Here is an 18547-nt window from a genome sequence, read left to right on the forward strand (position 1 = left end):
TTGGATCTAGTGGTTCTGATGCTGTTCATTTTGTGGATGTACCAAAGGTCCATAAGAGCAGAATCTGAGGATATGTTGTGTGTCAGGCATAAGATCGCCTCTCAGCAAGAGAGATAGCGCTTTAAGGTGATCCATATACGACAATGTGCTTAAATCCTGAGTTCTCCTGGTAGTGAACTTTTGTGAGCGTTCCAGTTGCTGAATATGTCTGGTCAGGTACATGCCAAAGAGGACATTATACTCTAATAAGGACAGAATAAAGTTGCAGCATGACTTCCTTGGACCTGGATGCTATGCCTTTGCTTATACGTTGGGTAACACAGAATGATTTTCTTGCTACCTTGGCCACAGGTTGGTCAAAGGCCAGATTACTGCCTGCATATTTTCCCAGATTCCAGTCTGCCAGGTCATCTCTTGGTGGTTTCTTATAAATGGGGTAATTAGCCTGGGTGGCATTTTTATCAAAAGGCACTATAATGTATTTCTTGACATTGAGTTTTAATCTGTGACTTTAGCACCAGTCATTTGTGTTAGACTATCTTGTAGGATGTTTTTGTCATGGGGTGCAGTCTGTGATAGCTCACAATTTGCAGTTATCTGTGAACTTGGTCAGCCAGAAGTCCTTGACATTAGCCTTAACCTCCAAGAGGTAAATGCCAAATTATTGCTGTCCCAGGATGCAGCCCTGTGGTACCCCACTGGTGAACAATCTTAGTGGAGGTGGTATCCTCAATCCTGACTTCCTGGGTGCTGTCTGTGTGCCCCCTATATAACTCAATGGACTGCTAGCTGGCACACAGACAGCACCCAGGAAGTCAGGATTGGTGATGCCACCAATCCTGACTTCCTGGGTGCTGTCTGTGCGCCAGCTGGCAGTCCGTAGAGTTATATAGGGGGTGTATGCTCAGTTGGGTGAATTTGTCAACTGTACCTTGTGGGGTATTGTACTGAGAGCCTTAGCCAGGTCCGTGAAGGTGATATGCACCATTTTCCCACATCCATTGCCTTGGTGACCTTCTCAAAGAAATCTACTAGGCTTAGTAAGCATGGCCTTATTTTAATAAAGCCAAACTGGACTGTGTCCAGTGTCTGAAGGTTGTCTTTGCCTAGTATTTACGTATATTTTAACAATCATTTTACAGACTATTACAAGCCTAGCTAACAACCAGAGGCCAGAATCAAAATCCATACCTTGTGTTTGTGTAGTAAAGATCTTAACCAGTATGCTAACATCTCTCTAAACTATACATAAGTTCATAGGTAAGTACTTGGCTAGCTGGTCTTTTGGACCATTTTTAGCCTACCCAATATATCTTTAATGAGAATCAAACCCTTTAGCACTTATCTGTGAGGTAACCACCTTGACCATTATGTTAGCCACAAGCTGTAGAAGTATTTAAGACTTGTCTTCTAAGTAATTCGTAGTTCACTTGTAACTAGTAGGCCAGTTGCCCTTGCAGACCATTTTATGCCTAGCCAATTTCTCCAAGGGTGAGAACCAAACATTGTGCCTTCTGCCTGTGAGGTAAATGCCTTAACTGTTATGCCAACTTCCAATATTTAAATACAGGTTCATAGGTAAGTACTTTGCTAGCTGCCCACATGGATCATTTTAAGCTTAACCAGTTTCCCTGCATGAGAGTCAAACTTTGTAGTTTTTGTTTGTGAGTTAAACCCTTGAACTATTATGCCTACTCCCCTCAAGCTAAAACTGGTTTAGACTTTGATATTCATTTTCTAGTAATTGTTTTTTTTTTTTTTTTGGAGGCAACAACATTAAACTTAGTAAGTCTTTACTATGTCTTGACTATTCAGATCGTATGTTCCAGCTCAGAAGATTAATTTCCTTAGTTACTACCATTTGTTTCCCCCCAACATTTCTGTCAAAGTACCCTGTAAGGAATCTTTAATATATGCCAACTCATTACACCCCCCCAAAAAAAAAATTCCCCAATTTTCTGTCCTCCTTCACAATTTCTCCAAAATTTGCTATCTACCTGAGGAAAACTCCTCTGAAACTTAAGTACTTGTGCAAACTCTTGAATGCAAAAATTCTAAACGTTCAGGTCTTTATTGCATATTTGGGAGCCCTTTTTATTTCCTCCTGTTGTTCCTTTGTAATTTACTTTTCTAGTCTCGCTCCCGTTTCCTTTTATACCTTTTCTGATCTATTCTTAAGTAATTGTGCAGTATTTTATACATCCTCAAAAAAAAAAATATATATATATATTTTTTTGGATCAAATTTCCGATGATTTTTAATGTTGCATGCTACTTTATCTTTATTTTAATTGTTTTGATGCACAATTTAAAAGGTTTGATACGCTAAGCAAGCGTTCAACTCTAAGCATTATGAAATACTAAGTGCATATTCTTGTCAGGAATTTACATAGTAAGTTGCGGAATAACCTTTTATTTATTTAATTATATACACTTATATTTGTATAAATAATTATTTTCATATAGGTATTTATAATTTAACTTGGAAAAAAGAAAATGGTTTTGGTGACATATAACTGCCCTAATTTCTGAATATGTGTCTTTGTTAGATCATATTAGAGCCAGTATGCATTGAACCTTTTTATTTTACCTTTTTAAATGTTAATTGTCTTGACTAATTAGATTAAATTTTTTTGTTAATTGCCATACTATTTAAATTCAGTCTGTGGGAGAAATTATTATCTGAAGAAGCGTGGTCATTTCCACGCGAAAGCGCTTATCATCTACCCACTTGTTTTATGAAATAAAAGCTTATTTTATCGCAAAGCTGATACTTCTGCTGGATTATTTTGCTGAACATTGCCTAATTATTTAGATACATCGTGGAGAGATCAGGTTCTATTTTATTTATTCTGGATTGCTGTTTTGTGTTTCCTGATCTCCTCAAGTTGCAGTTACCTCTTCGTTTTTTTGTGAACTTTTTCTTTGTGTGGTAACTGCTGTACACGATGGATCCCCTTAATGTAGAACTTGAATACAGACCGGAGTCGAGGGACAGCCTAAGTATTCCTAATGGATTGTTACACTGTGTTTCAAACCCTTTATTGGCTCTGGAGTTAGGTGGGTCTCCTAATGAATTAATAGCCACTATACCGGATGAAGACATTGCTGATTTTCACAAGACTGCTAAAGACTTTGAGGATAAATTATATTTGTTACAAAGGTATGCCTGGCAAAGGCAGCACCTTGAAGCTTCTTTACATTACCGCATAGTTCCTAGAGGCATGCGGGTGTTTTGTATGCCATCTTATGGAGACAATCATCCGACCCTTCTAAAGAAGTGGCAAGACTTAAACATAGAACAAGGCTTTAGATATATGAATTTGTTGAATGAATACTTTTTGCCACTTGAAATTAAGTTAAGTAATGAAATAGACTCTGTTTACAAAAGCTTGTGTGAACAGTTTAAATCTGACTATGCTAAGAACAGGCTGCAAACTATATTTTCACAAGTCAGTTCTTTTAGTGATAAACTGAAGCAAACGAAGCTAAAAAAGCTTCAGAGAGACTTTAATGATTTTCAAACAGGCCAAATTTTTGTTTGGCCAAGACATAATATAACACAAGCTCGTGAGCAGAACCCATCATCTTCAACGCACACGATAGATGATGTCACTCGTAATGCTACACCTACCATGCCTGATGTGAATTCTGTTTTGCCTTCTTCCACTGCAACAGAAGTAAATGTAGTCAATACTGCTGAGAATGATGTGCCGAGATTAACGGCTTTTTCTGCTACACCACCACCCAACCAGCTGGCATTTGTTAGCACGCCTAATGGTATTCAGTTAGGAGCGAGACCTAAAACAGCCCAAGACGTGAATCGTTTTTTTACCTTACCCGATAAAACAACAATTCCAAGACAGAGGACGCTCGCAAAGCAGAGGACCAAGGAAACGGAAAATATCCGAAGAGAGGTACGGAACCACAAGAAAACAAAAAATGTGACTGACTTATTTGTTAATCTGTCTTCTTATGCTTTGGACTTATCTGACACAAGCCTAATTAATAAGGGCTTAAACTTTATTCCTGCACAATGCAGTAATTTATCTGATGTTTTATGTGATTTACGTGTCTTTTGCAGAAATGTTGCCTTAAAATTATTTTTTAAAAATAATACTGCTAGCTTAAACGATAGAGTTGTAGAAAGTGACCCTATGCTTCTGAAACGAAAAAGTAATTTTTCACCTGCATTGTCATTTAATTTAGAATGCTTTTTAAAAGCTTGTGAGATAGATTTTTACCACCTATTCTCTAACCACACCAAGAGGATAGCTTATGTGAACTTAACATCAAATGAAACAAAATCTCTTCAGAAGCTGAAAAAATTAACTGACTTAACCTTTAGACCCGCAGATAAAGGTGGTGGGACTATTATATTAAATACTACTGATTATGTTTCTTTGATGTTAAATATGCTATCAGATTCGGACACATATAAAATGATTTTACCGAAGGAAGTTGATGGTATAATCACATCTGTACATGAGACACTACATGATCTGCTGATGTGCAGGCAGATTTCTCCTGAACTCTATAATTATCTGTACATAGAGTTTCCAACTATCCCAGTGATAAAAGGACTACCAAAGATTCACAAAAATGTTAACCCCTTACCACTTAGACCTATAGTGTCGGGTGGCAACTGGGTTACTGCAACAATATCCACTGCTATTGAAAAGTTTCTTAGACCTGTAGTAAATGCAGTGCCATCTATTTTGAGAGATACCTACCAACTTTTGGAAAGTATGACTAACTTGACTCTTGATGTTAAAAATAATGAATATTTTCTAATAACACTTGATGTTTCACTATTACTTAATGAACAAGGCAATGTTATTTCGTCCCTATTTAGAAAACCAATCTGGACCAACACATTGAAGCTGTTTATACTGCATTTAACTTAATATTGCACTTGGAATCCTTGTTTGTTACTATTTGACTGTATTTGTAGCAAATTCTTCTGTGTAAGCTGTAGTAGCTGATTCATAGCATTTATAAGTGTTTGCTGTACCTGTTTTTCTGCCTGTTTTGTGAAAAAAAAAAAAAAAAAAAAGAAAAAATATCTCTTGTTTTTCCTGCTTTACTAGTTTAGTCCAGTTTCAGAGTTGCTGATTCCTGGGCTTTGGTTGTAGTTCCTGTGTACTGTTTCCTTGCCTTATTTGGGGGAGAGGAAGTTACCTTGCTTACCAGTGAGAGGGGGAAGCATTGAGCTGCCTTTTGTCCAGTTTTGTGAGGTTTCAGCCAGTAACTAGTAGTTTATTGGTCGTTTTGGGCCAGTTTCTAGCTTTTTCCAGCCCCCTGGTATAAAACGCGGTAAACGCGTTAGCGATTTAGCTGAGCTGCCACTGTTGCACACTAGGGCAGCCGGGCAAGCAGGTTTAAACTATTCGGGCTACCTAAAGTCCACTCTTCAATTTTTCCCTTAAAACTACCTTCCTCGAACTATACTACTGATCTAATCAGTGTATCCTATAACTAAAAAGATCATCTCTACTTGACTCCAAGTAGAATATTCTCTATCTGTTAAACGTAGCACTTGCTCCTACAGTACTTATTACCCTGATACGGCACTCTTGTCATAGATAGTACCCCAAAAAGGCAACCCCCCATTTTTCGGTCACCCCCGTCCGCCCGGAATCTTTTTAAAGCTTTTTTTGTCTATTCCTTCTAGCATGTCGAGGGATCAGTTGCTTGTGTCCTCTCCTGCTCAGCTGGTGAACCTGGGAATATTGAGGCAATGTTACAATTGCCTCATGAACACAGACAACCCTCTCCTCCTCCCACAAAACACAAATACATGCGAGAGATGCAACTATACGGCCAAACTGGAGGCTGAGCTCTCTCAACATAGGACTGGCAAGACCAGTCAGGAGGAGAAGGTTACCACACACACTATAGACCCAGTCTCACATAGTACCATTACAACCTCAAATCATACACATAAACACACAAAGACATACTCGGAGGCTCTGATCAAAAATTTACCAAAACAACAGAGGCCACCAAAGCAGACACCCAAACAACCACCACCTCAGAACACAACACCTGCAACACATAGACCTCACAGTCAGAGTGTCAAACAGTCACAGCCCTTAAGGCCAAACACAATGCCAGACACACTTGTCATTGGTGACTCCATAGTCAGACACACTGACGTCCCGCTCACCAGACTGAATAAGGAGAAGGTCACAGTAAGCTGCCTGTCGGGCGCTAGAATCCGCCACATAACGCATGCACTCAAGTCTCTCAACAGCAGGTACAAATATGACTCAGTCATTGTCCACACTGGTGTAAACGACCTGAGACGTACCTCCTTGGACTACATGAAAAGAGACATTGAGGAGCTCTCTGATTATGTAGCCCAGGCAGGTATGACCCTGACCTTGAGCAGTATCCTACCTTCACCAAGAATGATGCCACAATACAGAGATAAGATGATCAACTTTAACAATTGGCTTAAACACTGGTGTCATTCAAAGGGGATCCAGTGTCTGTCTGCCTGGGATGACATGCTGGACAAGCCATGCTCCCAAGGGACGGCTTGCACCTGTCACCCCTGGGATTCCGGATATTGGCAAAGGCTCTTGCCACCCCCATAGTGCCTTTTTTAGGCAAGGCTCAAATTCTAAACCTACCACCCTAGAACATAAAAAAGGAAAAAACTAAGGGTAATGCTGCTCAATGCCAGAAGTCTAAATCTCAAAATGCACGCACTCGAGGCCCTTCTCAGTATGGAGAACATCGATGTCTGTGCTGTGACAGAAACCTGGTTCAAGGCTCCCGAGAGCACCCCAGCGCTATCAGGTTTTACCTCATATCATGCGTTCCGGCCCCAAAATCCGGATAATACCAAGAAAGGAGGGGGGTATCCATATTCATCAAGGACACCCACACCTCAAGACTGGTGGCAACGCACGATGCATCGGAGACCATCCAGGTGCAATTAACCATAGGCAAGACTGCTCTGCAAATTGTAGCATGTTACAGGCCACCCTCACAAACTCAGGAACCTCACATGGCCTTCCTGAAAACACTAGAGGGATAAATGTATCACCAAACACCATCATACTAGGTGACTTCAATTACCCTAATATAGACTGGGAACACTACTCAAGCCCAAACACCCTAGCCCAAAAGTTCCTGGAATTCATAAATTCAAATGCCATGGAACAACTAGTCACCATCCCCACAAGAGGAGACAACATACTTGATCTCATCATCACGAACATGGGAGCACAATGTTCAACACCGGAGGTGTACCCTCACTGGTGAGATCAGACCACAAACTAATCTCGCTGGAGGTCCTCATCCCACCCCACCTGAAATAAAAAAAGACCATAGTAAAGTACTGCTCAAAAGCCGAGTTCACACTGCTAAAGACTAGTGTGGTCCCCTTTAAGGCGCCGCAGCCGGCGGAAAACAGTACTCAAGCCGCTGAATCACTTACAAATGCCTTCTACCAGCACCTACAGGACTGCATGGATAAGGCAATCCCAAACAAAACAAAGACTCTTTGTACCAAAGGCAAGCGTCAGTCTGGTGGACCCCAGCCATAAACAAACTCTACAACAAAAGGAGGAAGCTACTACAAGATAGAGCAAAATCCTTAAAAGGTAAGACATCCTTGATCACTATAAGTAAAAAACTAAGAGCTCTCATAAAATCTTCCAAAGCAAATTTCGAGAGAAAAATAGCTAAAGACTCAAAAGACAATCATAAGGCTTTCTTTAGCTATGTTAGAAACCTGGGAGGAAACTCCCAGATATGCTCAGAGCTAGTTCAAAATGATGTGAAGATTACTGATCCTACAGACATTGCCAACATACTGGCTGACAGGTTCAGTGCAAACTTCTCCCAAAAGGAGGGATATCTATACCAAACGATTGCAGCCCCCCAAACATCTCCAGCGTCCAAGTGAAAACTGCTCTCTCCAAAGCAAAAAACACAGCATCCATGGGACCTGATGGTGTCCCCGGCTGTGTGCTCCATGAACTCAATGAGGAATTAAACCCACAGCTAGGACAGCTGTTTAATCAAAGTCTTACCTCTGGATACGCACTCCAGGAGTGGCGCACTGCAACTGTGGTACCACTTCACAAAGGCGGTGCCTCCACCGACCCTGGAAATTACCGGCCCATTAGTTTGACAAGCCTTATCTGCAAAGCCATGGAGAGGATCATAATGGACCTCATAAATAAAGACATAGGGAATTTGCAGACTTTGGATCCAACCCAGTTTGGCTTTGTCAAAGGCAGATCATGCCTTTTAAATTTGGTTGACTTTTTCAAACAGTCACCAAAGCCATTGATGAGGGAAAGGCAGTCCATACAGCCTACCTCGATCTGGCTAAGGCCTTCGATACAATACCCCACTCAGGTATCATTGAAAAACTCATCAGCTTAAATGTCAACCCATACATCACAAGATGGGTTGCAAACTGGCTGAGTGACAGAACCCACAGGGTCAGAGTTGCTGGCGCCATGTCAGACTCAAAGCCTGTCACAAGTGGTGTCCCACAGGGCTCAGTCCTGGGCCCACTCTTGTTTGGCATCTACTTCTCCGAAGTACAAGCAAACACAGGAGGGTTATGGCTGACAAAGTTTGCAGATGACTGCAAACTGGGCCATAGTAGAAAACACATCTGACACAGATATCCTTCAGAAGGGTCTCACAGAAACGGATAACTGATGCCAGAGCCACGGCCTAAAGTTAAATGCCAAAAAATGCATAGTCATACCCTTCGGGAAAAACAAGGTTACCCCTAGCTACCAAATAGGTGGCAATCCACTTGGCGCAGAAGAAGTTATCAGGGACCTGGGGACCCAGGTTGATAGTAGTCTGTCATTCGACACCCATGTAGCTAAAGTAGTTAGGAAGACCTTCTACATTGCCCACCTTATCATGAAGGGTTTCTCATCTAGATCAAGGGAGGTCATAGTCTCCCTTTACTCATCACTCATCAGACCAATGATTGAGTACAATGCCCCATTCGAATGTATCTGACCCGACACTTGCAGCAGCTGGAGAGGCCACAAAAGTTCCTCACCAAAAGGATAAAGGGTCTCAAAAATCTGTCCTATGCTGCCCGACTGAAAGAACTCCAGCTCTACTCAGTCGCCACCGCTTGCTCAGAGGTGACCTTTGCCTAACATACAAGGCCATGTCAAACCCAGATTTGATGAATATGCTTCACCTCAAAAAATCCAGATCCATCAGAGCCACAAGGGCGGAAGACTTAAACCTGGACACGACTATTAATAGGACATGCTGGAGGGATAGATTCATCACCCAAAGACTCCCTATGCTGTGGAACAAAATCCCGGTACATGTGAGGCAGAGCACCTCACTGGCCTTGTTCAAGAGAAACCTTGACCAATGGATGGGAGATCGCAGATATACCCCAGGGATTACCTCAGTGTCATTGCTCGACAGAGGCACAGCAAAATAATGGGTTTAGTTCCCCGTACTAAAGGGGTGGCGTAAGCCACAAAACGATGGGCTAGGCTTGTAAATGCCCTCGGGCAGATAGCCTAGTATGAACCTATGAACCTATGAACCTATGTAAAAAATTTGTTTACTTCCATTCCCAATGACACAGGACTGGAAGCTATTAGAGAATTGTTAGTTAGAGATACTACATTTTCAGGAGATAAGATAACTTTGATTTGTCAATTACTAGAATTAGTACTTAATAATAACCTCTTTCTGTTTATTGATAAGACGTATCTGCAGACATGGGGGGTGGCCATGGGCACCCCCTGTGCAAATACGTATGCAAATTTGGTAGTCCTGAACTGGGAGAAGGAATTCCTATTTAGTAGTCCTAACTTTAAAAACATTAAATTCTACAAGCGTTTTGTAGATGATGTCCTTTTGATATGGCAAGGTACATTAGGAGATTTCAAGCAATTTTTGGACTACTTAGAATCCACTACGACTTATTTAAAGTTCACGATGGAAGCTTCTAACAAATGTGTGCATTTTCTTGATGTTTCACTATTACTTAATGAACAAGGCAATGTTATTTCGTCCCTATATAGAAAACCAATCTGGACCAACACATTACTTCAATATGATAGTATGCACCCCAGGCATACATTTCCTGGCATTATTAAAAGCCAGTTTACCAGGTTAACTACATTATGTCAGAACAGTGAAACATTGCAGGTAGAATCTGAAAAATTAGAAACACTTTTTCTGAATAGAGGCTATAACTGTGATTTAATTAAGTCTATTAAAAATGAAGTTTTGAATCCCTCAGCTAGTGTTACTCAAGTATCCAAGAAGTTTATTTCACATAATCCTAAGGTAATGAATAAAGTCATGAAAATTCCCTACATCACCAAATACACAAGTGATGTAAAATGCATAGAAAATATTATACGTAAGAATTGGAATATACTTATGACTGATATCTCAGTAACTATGTTAGTAGGGAATTACCCTACTTTTCTTTATAAAAACTGTTTAAATTTAAAACAGATTTTATGTAAGGATCATTTTCTTGTTTCTAAAAACCCTATTGTAAATTCAGGAACTGCCCCCTGTGGAAAATGCAACAGATGTAACTACATCTGTTCTGATTCAGTTTTTATCCATCCTTCTTTGAACTTCACTTTTTATTTTAATATTTCTGCTACTTGTTCTACAAAAAATTTAGTGTATTTGGCCACTTGTACTGAATGTACTGCCTTTTACATTGGCCTCACTAAAAGAAAATTAGCTGACCGAATCTATGACCATTTATATGAAATCAAGAAAGGTTCGGACACTAATGCTCTAGCTCAGCATATAGTAAAATATAATGATCATACCTTTTGCTTTAGAGTGTTAGAAGTAATAGCCTTAAATCCGAGGGGTGGAGATGATATTAACAATCTAGCATTGGCTGAATTGAGATGGATCCTAAGGTTTAATGCCCACAATTATCCAGGATTAAATACTTCTGTATCCATCAGACCTATTTTAAATAATAGGAAGCGTTAATGAAATCTAACAGGGAATCCAGATTTTAAAGTTTTTCTTGGTTACAATTAAAGAATGTCACCCTTTGATGCCTCTCAATATATTCAGTTTTTTCCTTATGTATAAGATTATAGTAAGTACACCTTTATTTAATAGTTCATTAATATACTGTTTACCATGTATTGTTGTTGTAGCAATATAATTTAATTCTATTTTCAGCTAAAATTAAATTATTATATCCAGCAGATAGTTTTAAATCTTCTTAAAGAAAAAATTTTTTAACATTTATTATTCGCTATTTTTTGTTTATATTTGATATTAGTTATTGGTTTGGGCAAGTATTTATACCTATATATTCTTTTGTATTTATAGTATTTATAGGACTCTGTTTTTAATGTTTTTAATGTATCTTTCATTAATTTGATCTAGTACTTAGTTAACACAGTTACTGTTATTTATGACAGTTATTGAATCTTATGGTGATCTTGGTTCCTATTTATATATATCTATTTTATATATATATATATATTTTTTTTTTGGATCAAATTTCCGATGATTTTTAATGTTGCATGCTACTTTATCTTTATTTTAATTGTTTTGATGCACAATTTAAAAGGTTTGATACGCTAAGCAAGCGTTCAACTCTAAGCGTTATGAAATACTAATCAGTGCATATTCTTGTCAGGAATTTACATAGTAAGTTGCGGAATAACCTTTTATTTATTTAATTATATACACTTATATTTGTATAAATAATTATTTTCATATAGGTGTTTATAATTTAACTTGGAAAAAAGAAAATGGTTTTGGTGACATATAACTGCCCTAATTTCTGAATATGTGTCTTTGTTAGATCATATTAGAGCCAGTATGCATTGAACCTTTTTATTTTACCTTTTTAAATGTTAATTGTCTTGACTAATTAGATTAAATTTTATGTTAATTGCCATACTATTTAAATTCAGTCTGTGGGAGAAATTATTATCTGAAGAAGCGTGGTCATTTCCACGCGAAAGCGCTTATCATCTACCCACTTGTTTTATGAAATAAAAGCTTATTTTATCGCAAAGCTGATACTTCTGCTGGATTATTTTGCTGAACATTGCCTAATTATTTAGATACATCGTGGAGAGATCAGGTTCTATTTTATTTATTTTATACATCCTACTAATTATCCTTTTTTATCAGTATCCTTTGTTCTAGACTAAAACTTTACCAGTACTGTCTTTTTTTTATCTTGGCACTTTCCTATCCCTTTCTCTGTTTTCAATCCCTATTAGGCAAGCAAGATTGTGGATTGAAGGGGGAAGGCGCCCCAGATGCAAAGTGTTAGGAGGTGTGATGTGCACCTTCTTCATTATTTTTACTGTACGGGTGTTTTATTGGCATTTTTTAATGTGCTCCTCATTTGAAGAGCGGAGGGTGCATAGGTCTGCTGTAGGAAGTAGAAAGCTGATTGCTACAAATATGCCATTTGGCTTACTATAGTGTAAGCCAAAGTCCGATTTTTTTCTTATTTTTGTTTTTCCCTGCAGACCTGTGAGGGATGTGGATCAGCTATAGGAAGCTGATAGGTACCTTTGCACTAATTCTCTTCTTAGAGTGAGACAGATTTTCTTATCTCTTCTGTGAAGAGCTGGATGGCATGAGTCTGCTGTTGGAAACTGATTGGCAGAAAAGGAGTAAGCCAAAGTCCTTTTTTTTGTTTGCTCTTCAACTGAGGGGGTTGGATGCTACATTGGGAAAGGGCAGTGGGCACTAGGCAAGGCAGTCTCTTAAGCTGCTGTCCAAACTCCTGCTTAGCCTCATTACACTCTACACTCTATTACCTTTTTCTCTCAAGTTATTTGCCCCAGTACCTTGTTTTCTTTGCTAATTTCCTTCAGTAAATTCCACCTCCCCTTTGTCCTAGTTTTAATATCTGTTCTTGTATGTATCCCTGTCGATAAAGTCTATGTCCTCCATTCCTGCAATGGCATAGATCTTATATTTGTGAACATAATGTTTTGTAAGGATATTACTGTTCTTGTTAACAACTTGAATACAAAATGTTCTACCTGAGTTATGTATTTAAGCCTTAGTTGCATAGCCTTAAATTACTCCTTTCAAATCAAGTAACCCCTTAAAATTGAAGTGAGCCTTATCTGAAGGGTCTTTATCCTCTCTTAGTAATTTTGCCACAATTGCTTTCTTTCAAGATGCTATTACTCTTCCTCTATACATTTTACTTCCTAACTTCCAAATTTACATATGAATATTATTTGTTCCTAAAGACTTCCCTTTTGATTTGATTCTGCATCACTATTTTCATTTCATATTAATTGTTGAGCCTTATCTTCCTGTAAACTTGGCATAACTAAGTTTTGCATAGATATTTCCATTTATGCCTTTTTGGTTTCTGCATTCCGCTGCTTTTTTACAGATTATCATACAATTTTCATAACATCTAATACCTGTTTAGGTTCATTGCTTTTGTCATAGGTTCCCTCATTTTGTTGAAACTCCTCATCCTTTCTGTTGCATAAGTCCTTGTGCTAAAAGTTTTTGTATTGTACAGCTGTATAAAAATAGTTGCTTAACAGCAACTTTTCTCACTTGTCTTCATGCTCTGTAAAATACCCTTTCTCTTCTATACTTAACCTTTGTCAGTTTCTCTAAATAATTTCTATTATTTCCTATAACTCTTTCTTTGTAGTTTCTACCATATTTTAAGTCCATTTTCCATGTCATCCCACTCAATAGCGATCTGCTTTGAAGTAATCTGTCATCTCTAAAAATCAATTATAGTCACCACCCATTCCTTAAATACATCTTTAACAAATAAATAGGAAAACAACAATACCTTATTTTACATAATTACTCTGCTTCTTTAGCTTACATTTTATTGGTTTGTGATTTAATAAAATTATTGGATGGATTTCAAAGCCTTCAGTTAAATATACATGCTGCTGTGAAGTATAATTTCTGTCTGCTCTAGCCCAGCTGTTGTTTCTTGGGAATAATTATGCAAATTCTGATACTAAATTCACATCTTCCAAACAAAATATCTGTATTTCTTCTGAAATCTTTCTAATAAAGTTCAGATGCTCTGTTTTTTGTCATAAGTCTGTTTACACTCTGTTAATATTGACAAAACAACCATTCTGATAAAAAGCTTTTACTTTCAAATATTATACATGATGTTCTTGGAATGTATGTTTCCATCATGCAGCTTATATGCCCACACTAATGATTGGTAAGCTGATCTTGTTTGTAGCTCCTTATTTTCATCTCTATTTGAAGCCGTGTCACATTTTCTTAGACTTTTCATTTCAGTGAAAACACTTAAGGAAATACCCGTCCCTTTTTTAACTCACAGCAAATACACAAAACTCTATACCTTTCCAAACAGTAGCAGTCACTCTAAATCAATGGCTATTACACAGGTATTACCTGTTCTAAAGTTAAGGTTAACTTTGTTAATGTGCATGTTAAAGCCGTGTGACCCCACTTACACAGACTGCAATTTGTACTTAATTCAGTGTTCCTTCCCAATGTGAAAAATTAATTGCATTTGTTTTTAGTAAACATTATCTTTTGGCCTTAAGACAATCTATACTGGCTAAAATTAGACTAAACTGTGCAATGTTTTATTTAAATCTTTGCAGTAGTAAGGTTGCTGAGCAGGAAACTGCTTGTATAACTTTTCATTTCCTACAGTTTTAAACTTCACTTTTTACTCTGCTTTTTTATTTTAATAGACTTGCTTAAAAGTATCCCTTTAAAAGTAATTACACTGTGCGTGTTTGATTTCATTCAGAATACAGTGTTCAGACCTCTCTTGATTAATTGTCTGCATATGCAGACTGTTTGAAAAAAGAAAACAGCTGATTACTTTTCAAGTATAGGAAACATTATTTTTCAAGTGTTTTTGCTTAACAATATTGTTTTTAACTTAAATTAAAGAGCATTAGTCTACACATTTACCTCTATAAAACAGAAGATATTATGTGATCCTATCTCGCCTACATTCTGTACTGATGGGCTCGGAGCCGATCCCTCGGCTCCGAATCGGCACGCTATGCTATAGAGCGAGGCCTCTTATTGGCTGAGCTATTTCTTATCCCAGGATGCACCACCACTAATCCCCCAGATCTCGTTTGCCGCTTACTAAGCTAGGACGTGGTCTCAACTTGGCTGGGCTAAGTACTACTTTATTTAGGCTTTTCCTGTCAGGAATTTGCTTGTTTTGAACTCAAAAGCTGTTTTAACAGCTATTGTTGTGATCTGAGTGTGTTTTCGTATTTTATTGAGGAATTTGTGTATTTTTTAGGTCAGGAAGGTTTCCGTTTTAGTTAGAGGGCCTTCCCCTTTTGCTATTGCTATTCTAGCGTGTGTTTGTGGGTCAAGTACCCGTTTAAGTTAGAGGGTCTTGACCCTCTCTTTCTGTGTTTTTGTTTGACTGTATTGATATAAAAAAAAAAAAAAAAAAAAGAAAACTTGTATTTCTTTCAACTTTAAACTACTAGTTTTTGGTGCATTTTCTATCTGTAGACATGTCAAAAGAACATAAACCCTCCGGGTTTAAAAAGTGCGCAAGGTGTGGTTATAAGATGTCCATAACGGACGACCACTCCTCGTGCGTTTATTGCTTAGGCGCCAAGCACCTACAAGAGTCATGTAGCGTATGTCACGCCTTTTCATCAAGAGTCCTCCAGGAGAGGAAGAACAAATTAATCCTAAAAGGTTTGATAAAGCCTTCCTTCGAGGAGGCTTTATCTTCATCTTCCTCTCCTTCAAAAAAGAAAAAAGCGTCGGCTCCGACCAGTCTGTCGGAACCGACTGCTAAAAAACCTAGGCAGGCTTCTCCATCGGCTCCACGGACTTTGGAGCCGAGGGCGGAATGGTCTGCCTTGATGCCTCCAGTCTCGACCCCTTTGGTTTCGGAGCCGAGGACTGGGGCATCGAGAGGCGGGTCACCTTCATCGGCTCCACTGATATTGGAGCCGATGAAGGTTGCCGGCTCAGACTCTTCCCTTCGGGCGCGAAGTCCTCATCGGCACGAGGAAATTGCCCTGAGATCTCCCTCAGAACCCATAATCATTGAATCCATTGAGCGGTCCCTAGTCCTATGGAGCCGATGGAGAAATCGATTCGGACCCGATCGGTATCGTCCAGATCCTCCAAGATGTCCGATTCGGACATCGACAGGGTGCTCCTAAGACTCTTCCAGTCTCCGGTGTTCCAAAAGTTAGATGTTAAGTTGTCAATCTCGCCTTCATTCTTGCTGGATGGGTTCGGAGCCGATCCTCGGCTCCGACTCGGCACGCTCTTAGCTTGAGAACTCCTTTTACCAGCTCGAGGCAACCCTATATCCCATGATGCAAGGCGGGAGTACCTCAGATCTCGTTTGCCGCTATAGCGAAAGAGGTCTCCTTTTTGCCAGCAGAGGTAAGTTAAAGTCTTTAGATAGCCTAGTCAGGGATTTATTTCTTCCTTTTTCCCCTTTTGTATAGTGTGTATTACTCTACAGCCCACCCTATTTCCCTTATAGTTTAAAACTTTTAAATTCTTGTTATAAGTTTTAAATAGTTTTCTGTTAGGCCTAGACCCCTTGGATTAATCCCTACCTGTGTGTCTGTGTGTTTGGGGTTTTAATTGTGTGGTTGTTGGGGTTGTGTGTGTGGCTTTTCCTCTAGGACTATGTCCAAGGAAGGCAAGGTCTCAGGCTTCAAGAAGTGTGACCAGTGCTGTCAGAAAATGTCCCTGACAGACGGTCACACTTCTTGTGTTTACTGCCTGGGGCCTTTGCACCTGCAGGACTCCTGTGCTTTGTGTCACTCTTTTAGCCAGAGAGTCCTGCAGGAAAGGAGGAATACATTAATCCTCCGTGGCTTACTTAAGCCAGAAGGTTCTCCCTCTAAAACAGGGTCCAGCAAACCTTCCAAGCCTCCGAAGGTTCAGGCTACAGTATCTAAGCCTCCTCCGGTGGCTCCGGCTCCGTCGGAGCCGAGATCGGCTCCGGCTGGAGCCGATATTTCTGTTTCTAAAGTAGTGGGGTCGGCTCCGATCGGTTCCGACACCCAGTCTACTGTTGCCTTGTCGGCTCCGGCTGGAGCCGACACTTTATCCAGTATCGGAGCCGAGAAACCTTCGGCTCCATCTGGAACTCAGGGGACTTCGGCTCCGATGACTTCGTCCCGAAAGAGGTCTCGGTCCCCTTCGTTGGAAAGTATCCATTCGGCTCCGAGATCTCCTCTTTTGTCGGAGCGGAGTCATCGGAGCCATTCTTCGAGATCTTCCAGGCTGTCTGACCACGACTTAGAGAGGGTGGTAAGCAGACTGCTGAAGTCTCAGGCACTAGCCCAGATGCTCCATAGCCCATCTCAACAGACTTCGGCTATTGCCTTACCCCTTGATCTTCCTCCTCCGACTCTCCTCCAGAGTTCGGAGCCGGAGCTTCTCGGGACAGTGACCGTGTCGGCGCCGGGGCCGATACATCCCTCTTCGGCTCCGTCGTCCTCGGCTCCGATCTCTTCCATGATACCTTCCTTGGAGGGATCCGGTCGTCGGGTTTCCCTTGTCGGCTCCGAGGGGGCTAGTGGCATCGGACCCTTGTCCGACCCCGCTCTCCCTCTCGGGCTTCGGCTTTGGTAAGCTCGGCACCGACATCGGCCTCGGAGCCTTCCCTCTCATTGGAGCCGGGAATTCCTATTTCTTCGGAACGGGAGTATTCCGGCCTCCCTGGGAGGGGAGCCTTCGAGGTGATGAGGAGTGTCCTGGCTCCTGAGCCAGGTCAACGGTCCATCCCTGTAGCTCCTCCCTCTTCAGTGCCTGTAGACGCCTCTTGCCAGCCTCTTGCTCCCAGGCCCAGGGATCCATCGCCCCAGGTTTCCCCATTGGGAATATCTTCCTCTTCCGAGGTTTCCCCTGATCCTGCAGGGGAACCACCTCGGAAGAGGACGTGTAAGAGGAAACACACGGACTCCCCCGAGTCGACAACATCTGATACCGACTTAGATGAGTCGGAGGGTTCCCACGGTCCCCTCTGAGGATGTCTCTTTTCAGACATCCTTGAGCTCCTCAAACAGAGGGGAATTGGCCCTCCATTGATCCCTCCGAGGATGAGTCGGTATACCTGGAGGCTTTTGGATCCCGACCCTCCACCTCCTGGGTGTCTCCGCCTTTCGACACACTTATGCAGGTAGTGGCTCGAAAGGCGTGGGCAGCTCCAGATTCTGTGGAACCGGTTCCCAGGAGACCATCCAAATTTATTACGGCCCCTGCAGACAAGCAGTTTCTTTCCAAGGGCGTCTCTGTGGATGCTATGGTGGCGGCGGCCACCAAGAAGGAACTTGCGGATCCTTCAGTACCTGTCCATCCTCCTAACAAAGATTCTAGGACCATGGACAGGTATGGAAAGCGGATGTTTTCTTCAGCGACCTTTGCTATGCGTTCGCTGAATTACCTCTGTCATTTCACCAGGCTTCAAAGAGATATTCTCAAGGAACTAGGTGAAGTGGTCCAGGATCCTTCTGCTGCTGGGGCACAGGATAAGATTGCCTCACAGCTAGCAATCCTGAATTCATTGACCAACTCCT

General features: G+C 40.6%; 1 protein-coding gene across 4 annotated transcripts in view; it reads left to right on the top strand.

Annotated features, from left to right (window-relative positions):
* SPART (spartin) overlaps positions 1 to 18547 on the top strand; it is a 579157-nt gene that overhangs the window by 186562 nt on the left and 374048 nt on the right. The window lies entirely within an intron of this gene.

The sequence above is a fragment of the Protopterus annectens genome, chromosome 5.part1, assembly GCF_019279795.1.
Source record: "Protopterus annectens isolate FY-2018-M chromosome 5.part1, PAN1.0, whole genome shotgun sequence".
NCBI classification, from domain to species: Eukaryota; Metazoa; Chordata; order Ceratodontiformes; family Protopteridae; genus Protopterus; species Protopterus annectens.